The sequence below is a fragment of the Eretmochelys imbricata genome, unplaced genomic scaffold (assembly GCF_965152235.1).
Source record: "Eretmochelys imbricata isolate rEreImb1 unplaced genomic scaffold, rEreImb1.hap1 Scaffold_33, whole genome shotgun sequence".
NCBI classification, from domain to species: domain Eukaryota; kingdom Metazoa; phylum Chordata; order Testudines; family Cheloniidae; genus Eretmochelys; species Eretmochelys imbricata.
Genome location: NW_027554345.1, coordinates 12,861 through 27,195, shown reverse-complemented (window position 1 = coordinate 27,195; position 14,335 = coordinate 12,861). Strand labels below are relative to the sequence as shown.

General features: G+C 44.8%; 1 pseudogene; it reads right to left on the bottom strand.

The window, feature by feature from the left end:
* Positions 1–5,561: 5,561 nt before the first annotated feature.
* On the bottom strand, positions 5,562–6,492 carry LOC144258672 (olfactory receptor 14A16-like; annotated as a pseudogene).
* Positions 6,493–14,335: the final 7,843 nt, after the last annotated feature.

Here is a 14,335-nt window from a genome sequence, read left to right as displayed (position 1 = left end):
AGCTTCTTCTCAGGCTCACTCCTCCACAGATCCCAGAGGGAAAGAGGATTCGTTATGGTGAACAAAGGAAATGTACAGGACCAAGGTGGGGTCTATCTGCCCCAAAGAGGATCTGGCACCTAGCAGGCTCAGGACAGCATCTGGCCCCAGACCAGCCTGCCTCCACACAATCTATAGGTTTTCTCTGACACCTTCCTTCAAGGTGTTAGCACAAGAGGTCCACTCCTTCTCCTGCTCAGCCCTTACTGTATTGGGCTTTTCCTTTTTCAACTGCTCCCTCCAGGCTTTGACCCCTCTCATAGGTGTAACAAGGTAGGGCTAACGGAGCACCTGGGCCCTCATTAGCTTCTTTCCAGCCACTGTGGGGTCACTGTACCCCTTCAAACCCTCACTGTTAGACATTTGTGCCCTATTTCTAATTTACATTTGTCTGGTTTCAATTTCCAGCCATTGGTTCTTATCCTGCTAATTTGAAAGTGCCCTTAGGACCAGGTACTTTCTCCCTATGAAGGAACATATAGGTTTTAATCAAGTCACCTCTCAGTCTTCTTTTTGATAAGACTGAGAGGTGGAACACTATGACCCCATGAAAAGTCTCCACGTATCCTAATCAGTTAGCGGTTGGCTTAATACGGGATAAGTGCTCTGGTGAATCTGAAGCAAAAAATAATTTATCACTACAAGCAGTAACGTCCTGGAGTCGTAACCCTGCTTTCGTTGTTTACCCAAATTTCCCAGTGATCCTTGCGGGTAAGGAAATGGGCACTATAGTTTGGTATGCAATGTTGCACCCAAAATCTTACTCACATAATGGACTGAGCAGAGAAGCTGAGGATCTCTGAATCAGATTCCCCTTTCTTCTCTCGAGTGACCTTGATAATAACTTGCACATCACCCCCATCAGTGGGATAAATACGCTAAAATATAATGATTAGTGCTGATCAAAAATTATCTTATGGAACAATTTTCCAGTGGAACATACTCTTTTGACAGAATAGGAACTTTTCATGGGAGTGTGTTGAATCCATTGAAACTTTTAGTGGAAACCAGGGAGGCTCCTGGTTGACTTTCAGCTTGACTGCTGCCTGATTCCTCGGCTGCCCAGATACCTATGCTGTCTGGCTTTCCAGCTGTCCAGCAGGAAATGTAAATTTTGATGAAATCACATTTTTCAAGGGAAAAATCTCTCAAGTGAAAAATCCCAAACAGCCCTTGAAAGAAGTTAAGGGAAAAACTAAAGGCAGATTTCCTCGAGCAACCTTAACTCTGCTCTGCTGGGAATGCCAGTCTTCTGTCTCCACCATGGATCAAACTAGCCCTTCCCTGCACACAACTCTACTACATCAATATCCACAAATTATGTGGATATAATAGGAAAGGGTAGTTTGGTAAAGGGACATATAAATATTGTGGCCACCTCTGGAGTGGCACCTCATGACTTGGGATGACTCTGCAGTGCCTGGCCTCCATTTCCTTCCTTGGAGCTCCTCAATAACTCCACAAAGGCTCATGTGTCCATTCTTGGGGTCTGGCTTATTAACATATGTCAGGGTTCCTTCCCCACTCTGAACTCTGGGGTACAGGTGTGGGGACCTGCATGAAAGACCCCCAAAGCTTATTTTTATCAGCTGAGGTTAAAACTTGCCCAAGGCACAGATTTCCTTCTTGCCTTGGGATCGCTGCCACCACCAAGTGATTTAACAAACAATTAGGGAAAGGACCACTTCGAGTCCTATTCCCCCAAAATATTCCCCCAAGCCTATACAACCCCTTTCCTGGGGAGAATAATATCCTAACCAATTGGTTACAAAATGATCAAAGACCCAAACCCCTGGGTCTTGGAACAATGGAAAAATCAGTCAGGTTCTTAAAAAGAAGGATTTTATTTCAAGAGAAAAAGGTAAACTGGTAGTTAACCTTACAGAGTAGCAGAAAATTGAAAGAGCACAGAGGAACCCCCTCTGGCCTTAGTTTCAAAAAGGTACAACAAAACAGGGATAAACCTCCCTCTAGCAAAGGGAAAATTCACAAGTTGAGAAAACAAAGGTAAACTAATACACCTTGCCTGGTGTTAGGGGCTTATTACTTCACCTGCTTACTTCCATGGTTCTTCTCACGTGAACAGAGAGCAACAATACCCAAAGTCCAAAGGTGCAAACAATTTGATGTTTATTGGGGTGAACTTCCAGCAAGCATGATTCCAGTTTCCTTCCTTAGTGTCTCCCCCTTCCCAGCTCTGACACCAAAGAGCCTTACACCTGTGTCCCTGTTCCCATTGCTGCCCTTAGCAAAACATGAATGCGTTACCTAGGGAGCTGGTAGAATCTCCTTCCTTAGAAGTTTTTAAGGTCAGGCTTGACAAAACCCTGGCTGGGATGATTTAATTCGGGATTGGTCCTGCTTTGAGCAGGGGGTTGGACTACATGACCTCCTGAGGTCCCTTCCAACCCTGATATTCTATGATTCTATGATTCCGATTTCCCCACCCCCATTCCCTGTTCCCATTTCCCCCTCACTTCCTGATTGACTGCAGACTATATAAAAAGAAAAGGAGTACTTGTGGCACCTTAGAGACTAACCAATTTATTTGAGCATAAGCTTTCGTGAGATACAGCTCACTTCATCAGCTTATGCTCAAATAAATTGGTTAGTCTCTAAGGTGCCACAAGTACTCCTTTTCTTTTTGCAAATACAAACTAACACGGCTGTTACTCTGAAACCTGCAGACTATATAGTAAGTTCTGCTTAGCTATACCTTAGTTTAATTTCTGTAAAATGATTCGTTAACTAATCCTAACATATTGTAACATGATTTAAACAATTATATCCCACCACCTTAATTACTTTACACCCAGCAAAATTAATTCTACATCAGACAGAAACAATCACAGAATGAGACAGAGATTATACAGACAGACAATCGGGAAATGGGGTCTACAGTGATAGAACAACACAGAAGTGAGGATTTCACATCCCAGCTATTGATAAGTGAGTTCTTGCCAGACAGGATGCTATCAAACTAAGTTTCCTTTTACACCTTCTAGGCACTTCCCTTTCTCTGGAGGTGATAGGAATACAATCCTGTCCTGATAATGCCTAGCAGCCCAATAGCATCTTATTTCAATGTGACTAGCTTGTAATGGAAGGATGTGACTGTTCGCTTCCCAGTTTATGGCTGCCTCTGCTGCTTAGCCAAAGGCCTTAGCCTAAGAACAGGGCCTCACGCTGCCACAGTAAGAGAAGGGCCTTACACCAGCAGAAGTGATTTTGATTCTTTCTTTTATACCTCTAGAACTAGCTAAGTGATAAGAATAAACCTAAATTCTTAGAGTATAGGCCTTTACAGAGAGGCCTGAATATCTCTTTCCTAACATACCCCTATGGTTATGACAACATAAAATTCAAAGTAAGCAGAAAAGAGTCTTCCAGACCGGTCTCAAGCTGGACCCAGCTCCTCCCTAGGGCTCTCTGTCTATCTTCAATTTTCCAAGTTGGGAACAGCTTTTCATCCCTTCCCAGGATCTGCTTCTGCTTCTGCTCTCCCCTCAGTCAAAGGTCTGTGTAGGTGCCTCCTCAGCTCTGCAGCCTCTGCCACAGCTTCCTCCCCTATTTCCTGTTCTTCTCTGTCTCTTTAGAAAGTCCAGCTGCTCTCTCTCAGGCCCCATTGAGAGGCTGTTCATAAGGCACAGATGGGTTGGATCCATTCCCGCATAAAGGCCCAGCTCACCCAGTGACAGAGTGTGTGACGAAAGGGAGGTTGAGAAAGTGGAGTTCAGGTTACGGTGCATGATCTGAAGTTTATAGGAGCTGCTGAAGTCAATGATCTGCCTCCTTTGGTCCTTGTAAATCAACATAGCTCCATTGACTTCAACTATGTTGCTTTGCATCAGCTGAGGACATGGCTTAATAGCGGATTTTTCATGGTGTGTTTGCCACGGTGCGAAGCAAGCTGAGGTCTCTGTACACCAAGTTCCAGACCTTCTTTAACACTCTTTAATGTTGGACAGTGACTGGATTATTTAATTTAATCCAGTGACTGGATTATTTAACACTCTTTAACGTTGGACAGTGACTGGAAAGCAAACCTTCAGCTCATTCAGAAAACAACATCAAAGTGATGGCACGTTGGCTTCCCAAAGACAAGACAGAATATCGATAACTCCCATGTAACAAACATTTCCCTCCCCTCCCCAAAATAAAAAAAAAGAACTAAAACCAAATTGACAAACTGATCAAATAAAAGAAAAGCCAGATAAACAAGGTGTTACAAACTGACCCTTTATCCAGCAGTACAGTCACCTGTCTCTTGCAAGAGGGCCAAATCAATGGGAGCCATGTACTTCAAAGATAAGTGCATCTGGGTAGAGTCTCTTCATTGTTTCTAGCTCTGGGGTTGTAGGAAACACTCTCCAGCTCAAACCCCTTTTCTGACACCCTTCCTTTGGCCATGGGAGGCCATTGTCCAGCTGCCTTAGAACTCGGCCAGAGCTTCACCTCGGCTATGCTCACTCTGGGCTTCTAGCTGAACCCCTTTAAGAAGAATGTGGCAGAGAGGCAAGGAACACAGCTTTAGCAAAGGGTTTAGCAAGAGGAAACTGTATGCAATAAGCCCTCAACAGATACAGATCTGTAAAACAAGACAGTTATGAGACACCCGCTTCTCCTGGTCTGATCTCACTGTTTCTGTGAGTCCAAGGTTCACCAGTGTTTCAAGCTGTGCAGAGTCCTTCCTGCCATCTTGCTCCTGAAAGTCTTTTCTATACATGGCCATGGTTGGCCCCAAGAATGGAATTGCACTGTTAAGTAGGCCCCAGTCTCTGGGCCATGGGTTCAAACTGTGAAGCTCCATCTCCGACATTCATGCCTGTGGGCCCCCTGTATAGAAAAAAACATTTTTCTCTGGGGGTGGCCAAGTTGTTGAGACATTATAAAAACCGATAGCCCCAGACTCTAGTCTTGATGGGTTCTGAATGATGGTCCTTCAATGACATGTCAAACACCTTTCCCAGGCAGTTCAGCTGTCTGGACTACAACACAATAGGCTGCCATTGAGCCAGGCCAGACTTTTGCAGTCACCATGCCAATATTTCCACCAATATTGCACACAAAGTGTCACCACCATACCCCACTCTGTCACACAAGCAAACAATTAACCAAAAGCCATGGTACCCCCAGCAGAGTTCATACCCCCCAAAAGGAAAAGACCTCATGAAGTACACTGGGGACTTGATTATGGCCATTCATTTTAGGGGGAAGGTGCTCAGATAGTGTGATGGTGGGCAGCAGTACAGAAAATATAAGAAAGAAAGAAAGAAAGAAAGAAAGAAAGAAAGAAAGAAAGAAAGAAAGAAAGAAAGGTTCTGTTCTTATTTTTACTGGTGTAAACATACAGGAAGTCCATTGACTTGAGTCTGCATTTTTACCCATGTAAATACCCCTTTCTGCATAAACAGATTTCAAATTATGTTATCAAGGAGACAATAATGCCGTCAGTTGATTATATTTATAAAGAAAAACACAACAAGAAATTGTGATCAAAGATGAAAGATGGACACTATATTTTAGGTGAATAACCTCCACCCTATCAGTTTCTTCAATGAAGCTTTGATCTCCTTGTTCCTCATGCTGTAGATGATGGGATTCATCACTGGAGTCACCAAAGAAGAGAGGACAGCAGCTATGAGATCCAGACCTGATGTTGAGCTGGAGGTGGGTTTCAGGTAGGCAAAGTCTACAGTGAAAAAGAACAAGGAGACCACAATGAGGTGAGGGAGGGAGGTGGAGAAGGCTTTACGCCAGCCCTGCTCAGAGGGGATTCTCAGCATTGTGGTGAAGATCTGAACATAGAACACAATTATGAAAACAAAGCAGCTGGAGGCTAAGCAGACACTAAAGACAAGAGCTCCAGTTTCAGTGAGGTAAGAGTCAGAACAGATGAGCTTGAGTAGCTGGGCGATTTCACAAAAAAACCTGATCCACCATGTTGCCGCCACAGAAGGATATTGCAAACATGTTCACAGTGTGCAGTCCAGTGCAGACAAGAACAATCATCCAGGCACCGGCTGCCATTTGGACACAAGGTTTCCCACTCATCACTCTCTCATAGTGCAAAGGTTGGCAGATGGCGATGTATCGGTCAGATGCCATGATGGTGAGTATGGAGAACTCTGTTACAGCAAAGATCATACAGAAAAAGACTTGGGCGATACATCCAGAATAGGAAATTGAACTGGTATTCATAAGGGAATTGGCCACAGATTTGGGGATAGTGACAGAGATGGAGCTGATGTCTAACATGGACAAATTCATCAGGAAGAAGTATATGGGGGTGTGAAGATGGTGGTCAAAGGCAACAACTGTGATGATGAGAAGATTCCCCATCGAGGCTGCCAGATAAATCACTAGAAACACCAAAAAGTGTAAAATCTGCAGCTGCTGAACATCAGAGAATCCCAGGATAAGGAACTTGGTCACAGTTGTTCAGTTGGACATTTCCTTCTTCATACATTGTGTCCTGCCTGTAGATGGAAGGAGAAGGCCAATGGTCCACACCCTGTCAGTCAGAGCACTAATGAAATGCATTATCACATCAATGAATATTTGATTATCTCCTTTAAAGTTAAGGGAGCTGGGTCAGTTTATACCATTTGAGGATCTGGCCCATGAGGTAGGTTGATAAAAATCAGGATGAAGGCTGGAACAAAGTGTTACCCAAAGCCAACTATTCTAGCCAATATAGTAGCAATTGTGACAAAGAGCAGGCTGTAAATTTGGGCATGAAATTTCATTACTAAGATGGCTAACACTGATGGCAACATTAAAATATTGATTCCCACTTTCCAGAGAAATTCAACATTGGCTCACGCAGTCTCCTACGTGGCAGCTCGTCTGTAATGATTCAATCCCAACACCACTTAAATGGCCAGCTACCTATTTCCACAATGATTTGTGACAAGACAAGTGTAAAAGTATAATTAGGTGGGCCAGAAAAGAATATGAAAAGCAACTAACAAAACACAGAAAAACTAAGAGCAATTTTTCTTAAGTACTTCAGAAGCAGGAAGCTTGCCAAACAACAAGTGGTATCACTGGATGGTCAAAATGCTAAAAGAGTACTCAGGGAAGGCAAGGCTGTTGAAAAGAAACTAAATTAATTCTTTGCATCAGTCTTCATTGCAGAGGATGTGAGGGAGATTTCCACACAGGAGCCATTTTTTTAGGTGACAAAGCTGAGGAACTGTCCCAGATTGAGGCATCAATAGGGGAGGTTTGGGAACAAATTGATCAATTAAACAGTAATAAATGGTATTCACTCAAGAGTTCTGAAAGAACCCAAATAGGAAATTGCAGAAAAACTAACTGTGATATGTGACCCATCACTTAAATCAGCCTCTGGACAAATGACTGCAGGTCATTTAGCAAATGACTGTAGCTAAAGTAATGCTGATTTTTTTAAAAAGGCTCTAGAGGCAATCCTGACAATTACAGGCTGGTGAGCCTAACCTCAGTACCATGCAGATTGGTTGAAGCTCTTTTAAAGAAGAGACTCTTCAGACACATAGATAAACAAGATAGGTTGAGGAAGAGTCAGTGTGGCTTTTGTAAAAGGAAGTCGTGCCTCACCAATCTATCAGAATGCTTTCAGGGAGTCAACAAGCATGTGGACAAGGGTGATACAGGGAACTTGGACTTTCAGAAAGCTTTTGACAAAGACCCACACCAACTGCTCTTAAGCAAAGTAAGAAGTCGTGGGAAAAGAGGGAATGTTCTCTCATGGATTAGTATCTTGTTAAAAGACAGGGAACAAAGGGTAGGAATAAATAGTCAGTTTTCACAATGGAGAGAGGTAAATAGCTGCATTCTCTGGGGATCTATACTGAGACCTGTGCTGTTCAACATGTTCATAAATGATCTTGGAGCGACCAGTGAAGTGGCACAATTTGCAGACAATCCAAAATGACTCAGGACTGTTAAGTCCAAAGCTGACAGTGAAGAGTCAAAAAGGGATCTCACAAAACTGGGTGAATGGGCAACAAAATGGCAGATGGAATTCAATATTGATAAATGCATAGTAATGCACATTGGAAAACATAATTCCAACGATACATACAAAATGATGGGGTCTAAGTTAGCTATTACTACTCAAGAAAGAGATCTTGGTGTCATCATGGATAGTTCTCTGAAAACATCTGTTGAATGTGGAGTAGCAGTGAAAAAAGCGAACAGGATGTTAGGAACCTTTAGTAAAGGGATAGATAATAAAACAGAAAATATCACAATGCCACTATATAAATCCATGGCATGTGCAAACACCTTGAAAACTGTGTGCTGTTCTGGTTGCCCCACAAAAAAAGAGACACATTAGAACTGGAAAAGGGATAGAGATTAGGGGGCATGGAACAGCTTCCATTTGAGGAGAGAGAAAAAGACTGATATTGTTCAGATTAGAAAAGAGAGGACTAAGGCGGGATATGATAAACATCCATAAAATCATGAATGCTGTGGAGAGAGTGAACAGGGAAGTGTTATTTACCCCTTCACAGAACAGAAGGACCAGGGGTCACCCAATGAAATTAATAGGCAACAGATTCAAAACAAACAAAAGGAAGTACTTCTTCTCACAACGCACAGTCAACTTGTTGAACTCGCCAGGGGATTTTGTGAAGGCCAAAAGTACAACTGGCTAAAATACAGAATTAGATAAGTCCATGGAGGATAGGTCCACCAATGGCTATTATCCAAGATGGTCAGGGACACAACCCCATGCTTTGGATGTTCCTAAAGCTCTGACTGCCAGAAGCTGGGACTGGACAACGGTGGATGGATCATTCGATAATTGCCCTGTTCTGTTCATTCCTTCTGAGGCAGGGTTCTGGCTATTTGGCATTATTTTGTAAGCAGAGTCAGAATGAGCTCTCCCCTGACATCTGGAGGTGAGCTGTGGAAAAGGACTTCAGGGCTGTTCTCATTTGCATGGGCACCCCCATCCAGTCTAGCATGACGCGACTGCTTGCTCAAATGGCCACTTTGGCTGCTGTGGGATCCCGAGTCTCTTTATTATTGGGGCAGGAGTAATAAAGGGTTGTTATCCTAGTTATGTGAATCAAGGACAGTAGTACTGTACTTGGCACCTTATGACTGAGGGACTCAACCTCAACTAAGTAGCATTCACTAGGTGAGGGACATGGGTTCCAAAGCCCAATGAGTTAAGAGAAAGAAGTGGCACTAACATTGTTTGCCTGTTGTCCTAAACACCAATTTGCTACTTTGTCTCACCACTGTGTAATAACAGAGTTAATGTAGACTCAATTAGGAGTCTTGTTAAATGTTGTAGAGCTGAAATCAGTGATGCTAAGGTTTCAGCATTAGACCTACTTTGGGCTAGTGGTTGTGGTGTGTCACAAATATAAAGGAAAGGGTAAACACCTTTAAAATCCCTCCTGGCCAGAGGAAAAACCCTTTCACCTGTAAAGCGTTAAGAAGCTAGGATAACCTGGCTGGCACCTGAACAAAGTGACCAATGAGGAGACAAGCTACTTTCAAAGCTGGAGGGGTTGCAGAGAAGCAAAGGTTCTCTCTCTGTGTGTGATGCTTTTGCCAGGAACAGAAAAGGAATGGAATCTTAGAACTTAGTAAGGAATCTAGCTAGATATGCGTTAGATTCTGTTTTGTTTAAATGGCTGAGCAAATAAGCTGTGCTGAATGGAATGTATATTCCTGTTTTTGTGTCTTTTTGGAACTTAAGGTTTTGCCTAGAGGGATTCTCTATGTTTTGAATCTGATTACCCTGTAAGGTATTTACCATCCTGATTTTACAGAGGTGATTCTTTTACTTTTTCTTCTATTAAAATTCTTTTTTAAGAATCTGATTGCTTTTTCCATTGTTCTTAAGATCCAAGGGTTTGGGTCTGCGTTCACCTATGCAAATTGGTGAGGATTTTTATCAAGCCTTCCCCAGGAAAGGGGGTGTAGGGTTTGGGGAGGAATTTGGAGGGAAAGACGTTTCCAAGCGGGCTCTTTCCCGATTATATATTTGTTAGACGCTTGGTGGTGGCAGCAAAAAAGTCCCAGGGCAAAAGGTAAAATAGTTTGTACCTTGGGGAAGATTTCACCTAAGCTGGTAAAAGTAAGCTGAGGAGATCTGTACCCTAGAGTTCAGAGTGGGGAAGGAACCTTGACATGGTGACAGAGCAGTGGGATTAACTTGAAATTATTTCGAGATCAATTTGAGATTTTTTGAACCAGAAGCACAGATTTTAAAAGGAAATATTTTTTTTCCTTTGGGCTCCTGAAAAGCAGGTTTTTGGCTGAAAGCAGTTAGAGGTTTTTTTTTTCCTCTGCTTTGGAGCCAGAGCAGAGGCAAAAGGGAATTGTCTTTTGTGAGCTGGAGTTTTCTCTACCTAAAAGCAGGGTAGTTAACCTCCTGCAGGGAAATTCACAAGTCTTCACAGACCTGAAGAAGTTTTTTTTTTACCTAAGAGCAATTAGAGGGGTTTTCTGCCTATTTGCCTGGAGACAAAGATGTTAGGGTTTTTTTTTAAGGATTTTTCTGTAGGCTGACAATCACTATCAGAGAACATGGGTATCTGGACAGCACAGCAAAATTTTACAAGCCAAGTTTTTTTGTTTATTTTATTTCTAACTCTCTGGTGTAAAGTTAGTTAAAAACAGAGAGGCAAACATGACAGAGCCCAAAACAGAAACAGCCAAAGAGGCTGCCCACAGGAGAGCTATGGAGACAAAGGAAAAAGAATGGAAGCATGCTGAGGAGGAAAGGGAGGCTGCCCACAGGAGAGCTATCGAGGCAAGGGACAAAGAACTGGAGGAGAAGGAAAAAGAGAGGAAGCATGCACTGGAGATGGAGAAGGCAAAGGCTCAGCAGAATAAACCAACAAACCCTAGCAATCCTTCTCCAGGTACCATTTCCCATCCCAGAAAGTTCCCCACCTACAAGGCAGGCGATGATACCGAGGCCTTCTTAGAAAACTTCGCAAGGGCCTGCCTTGGGTACAGCATCTCTACAGGCCAGTACATGGTAGAGCTGAGGCCGCAGCTCAGTGGACCCTTAGCTGAGGTGGCAGCTGAAATACCTAAGGAACACATGAACAAGTATGAACCCGAGCATTCCCGTCGGTGGTTCAGAGCCCTAAGGTGGAAACCAGACGTGTCATTTACCTGACATGCCTACCACATTGTGAAACATTGGGATGCCTGGATATCGGGAGCAAGTGTTGAATCTCCAGAAGATTTGCCCTTCCTAATGCAAATGGAGCAGTTCTTAGAGGGTGTTCCTGAGGAAATAAAAAGATACATCCTAGATGGGAAGCCCATAACTGTAATCGAGGTGGGGGAGATTGGAGCCAAATGGGTGGAGGTGGCAGAAAAGAAAAAAACTGGTTGTAGTTGGAGCGGATACGAGAAGGGACAACCCCAGACCACACCCTATTACTGGGGACCGCCCAAGGCCCCACCTGCCTCCCAAAGAAACCTCCAGACACCTTATTGTTCCACCACCCCGTTCTCCAGCAACCCGCCTCGCCCCAGTGATCCGTCAGCTGGACGATGTTTTAAATGTAATGAGTTGGGGCATGTAAAGGCCAACTGCCCCAAGAACCCCAACAGATTACAGTTCATTGCACCGGAATCACACCAGAGGTCCTCAGGCCCAGATACCTCCCAGATAACCTTGGAGCGGAGGGAAACTGTGACTGTGGGCGGGAAGAAGATCACTGCATGGAGGGACACTGGAGCACAAGTGTCGGCTATCCATGTTTCCTTAGTGGACCCCAATTTAATTGACCCAGAGATCCAAGTGACAATTCAACCCTTCAAGTCCAACTCTTTCAATTTGCCTACAGCCAAGTTGCCTGTCCAGTACAAGGGCTGATCAGGAACATGGACTTTTGCAGTCTATGATGATTATCCCATCCCCATGCTGTTGGGGGAAGTCTTGGCCAATCCTGTTAATCGAGCCAAGAGGGTGGGAATGGTCACCCGCCGCCAGGCTAAACAAGCCGTGAGGCCTAGCTCTGTTCCGGAAACTTCTACAAGGACCCGGTCAGAGGTGATGGACCCAGACCCCAGGCCAATGTCTCCAATAGCAGTAGTGGATCCAGTGCCAGAGACCCAGACAGAGCCAGTCCCAGAACCAGAACCAGCGGAACAACCAGCACCAGACCCATTGCCAGCACTGAATCCAGTACTTGCAACCCCAACACCAGAGGGACCCAGCAAACCTGAACTGGCAGCAGCCGATAACCCTACACCAGAGGCTCAGCCGGAGCCTGAACCCCAACATAGTGCACCAGCTGAGAGCGGTTCACAGTCAACGGAAACAGCCCCATCCCCTACATAGCTTCCAGAGAGACCAAGCCTAGGTCCCCAATCCAATGAGGAACTGATGTCTCCAGCATCAAGGAAACAGTTCCAGACCGAACAGAAAGCAGATGAAAGCCTCCAGAGAGCTTGGACGGCAGCACGGAGCAACCCACCGCCTCTCAGCTCTTCTAATCGATCCAGGTTTGTTGTAGAAAGAGGACTTTTATACAAGGAAACTCTTTCTGGGGGACACCAGGAAGACTGGCATCCTCAGAGACAGTTTGTAGTTCCAACTAAATACCGGGCCAAGCTCTTGAGCTTAGCTCATGATCACCCTAGTGGCCATGCTGGGGTGAACAAGACCAAAGACCATTTCGGGGGGTCATTCCACTGGGAGGGAATGGGCAAGGATGTTTCTACCTATGTCCAGTCTTGTGAGGTGTGCCAAAGAGTGGGAAAACCCCAAGACCAGGTCAAAGCCCCTCTCCAGCCACTCCCCATCATTGAAGTTCCATTTCAGCGAGTAGCTGTGGATATTCTGGGTCCTTTTCCGAAAAAGACACCCAGAGGAAAGCAGTACATACTGACTTTCATGGATTTTGCCACTCGATGGCCGGAAGCAGTAGCTCTAAGCAACACCAGGGCTAAAAGTGTGTGCCAGGCACTAGCAGACATTTTTGCCAGGGTAGGTTGGCCCTCCGACATCCTCACAGATGCAGGGACTAATTTCCTGGCAGGAACTATGAAAAACCTTTGGGAAGCTCATGGGGTAAATCACTTGGTTGCCACTCCTTACCACCATCAAACAAATGGCATGGTGGAGAAGTTTAATGGAACTTTGGGGGCCATGATACGTAAATTCGTAAATGAGCACTCCAACGATTGGGACCTAGTGTTGAAGCAGTTGCTCTTTGCCTACAGAGCTGTACCACATTCCAGTTTAGGGTTTTCCCCATTTGAACTTGTATATGGCCGTGAGGTTAAGGGGCCATTGCAGTTGGTGAAGCAGCAATGGGAGGGATTTACACCTTCTCCAGGAACTAACGTTCTGGACTTTGTAACCAATCTACAAAACACCCTCCGAACCTCTTTAGCCCTTGCTAGAGAAAACTTACAGGATGCTCAAAAAGAGCAAAAAGCCTGGTATGATAAACATGCCAGAGAGCGTTCCTTCAAAGTAGGAGACCAGGTCATGGTCTTAAAGGCGCTCCAGGCCCATAAAATGGAAGCATCGTGGGAAGGGCCATTCATGGTCCAGGAGCGCCTGGGAGCTGTTAATTATCTCATAGCATTCCCCACCTCCAACCGAAAGCCTAAGGTGTATCATATTAATTTTCTAAAGCCCTTTTATTCCAGAGAATTAAAGGTTTGTCAGTTTACAGCCCAGGGAGGAGACGACGCTGAGTGGCCTGAAGGTGTCTACTACGAAGGGAAATGTGATGGTGGCGTGGAAGAGATGAACCTCTCCATGACCCTTGGGCGTATGCAGCGACAGCAGATCAAGGAGCTGTGCACTAGCTACGCGCCAACGTTCTCAGCCACCCCAGGACTGACTGAACGGGCATACCACTCCATTGACACAGGTAATGCTCACCCAATTAGGGTCCAACCTTACCGGGTGTCTCCTCAAGCTAAAACTGCTATAGAACGGGAGATCCAGGATATGTTACAGATGGGTGTAATCCACCCCTCTGAAAGTGCATGGGCATCTCCAGTGGTTCTAGTTCCCAAACCAGATGGGGAAATACGTTTTTGCGTGGACTACCGTAAGCTAAATGCTGTAACTCGCCCACACAACTATCCAATGCCATGCACAGATGAACTATTAGAGAAACTGGGACGGGCCCAGTTCATCTCTACCTTGGACTTAACCAAGGGGTACTGGCAGGTACCGCTAGATGAATCTGCCAAGGAAAGGTCAGCCTTCATCATACATCTCGGGCTGTATGAATTTAATGTACTCCCTTTCGGGCTGCGAAATGCACCCGCCACTTTCCAAAGACTTGTAGATGGTCTC